The sequence below is a fragment of the Penaeus monodon genome, chromosome 30, assembly GCF_015228065.2.
Source record: "Penaeus monodon isolate SGIC_2016 chromosome 30, NSTDA_Pmon_1, whole genome shotgun sequence".
NCBI classification, from domain to species: Eukaryota; Metazoa; Arthropoda; class Malacostraca; order Decapoda; family Penaeidae; genus Penaeus; species Penaeus monodon.
In genome coordinates, this window is record NC_051415.1 from 3,274,625 (window position 1) to 3,275,201 (window position 577).

At 32.9% G+C, this 577-nt stretch overlaps 1 protein-coding gene across 1 annotated transcript in view; it reads right to left on the reverse strand.

The window, feature by feature from the left end:
- LOC119592455 (phosphatidylinositol 4,5-bisphosphate 3-kinase catalytic subunit delta isoform-like) overlaps nt 1-577 on the reverse strand; it is a gene marked incomplete in the record, with an annotated part of 17,810 nt that overhangs the window by 1,512 nt on the left and 15,721 nt on the right. The window contains 1 exon segment of the mRNA XM_037941277.1: nt 1-577.

Genomic DNA, 577 nt, shown 5'->3' on the forward strand with positions numbered 1-577 from the left:
AGATACAATTACTTTGGTCTGAGATGTACAACATATGCATGCACATTATCATGTAACATGTTAGTTTTATAAACATTTATATATCATTCCAAATATTGCTTTTAAAACCATGTGGATCAGAAACCTTAACAAATAACAAAATAAAATTCAGGTTACAAATGTTACTCCTTTATGTCTGACACATTTTACCCCTTCCAATATCAGGTAAGTAATGGAAATCAAGAGTTTAATGTAATATGCATTTCATGCACAGAACATAGCATAACTGCTATATACAATATGATTCCCTAGCATGCATTTGTCACAGGACTGATAAAAACACCAGGCAGGTATCACCGGTCATCTGTAAGGTTGTGCAGTCTGATATAGAGCTCTGATTTCTTATATGGTACATAAAGTGGTACACCACTATACTACACCAGAGAGTAACAGCAAGCTGAACTTACAACATAGGAACTTTTTAAAAGTAAAATTATCTGAAGACTATGATTATCCACCAACTCAACAAATATTCCAGTCCTGCCTACAACTAATCAAATTGACTCAAAAAAATCATTTTGCTTCTTAAGTACTGTGA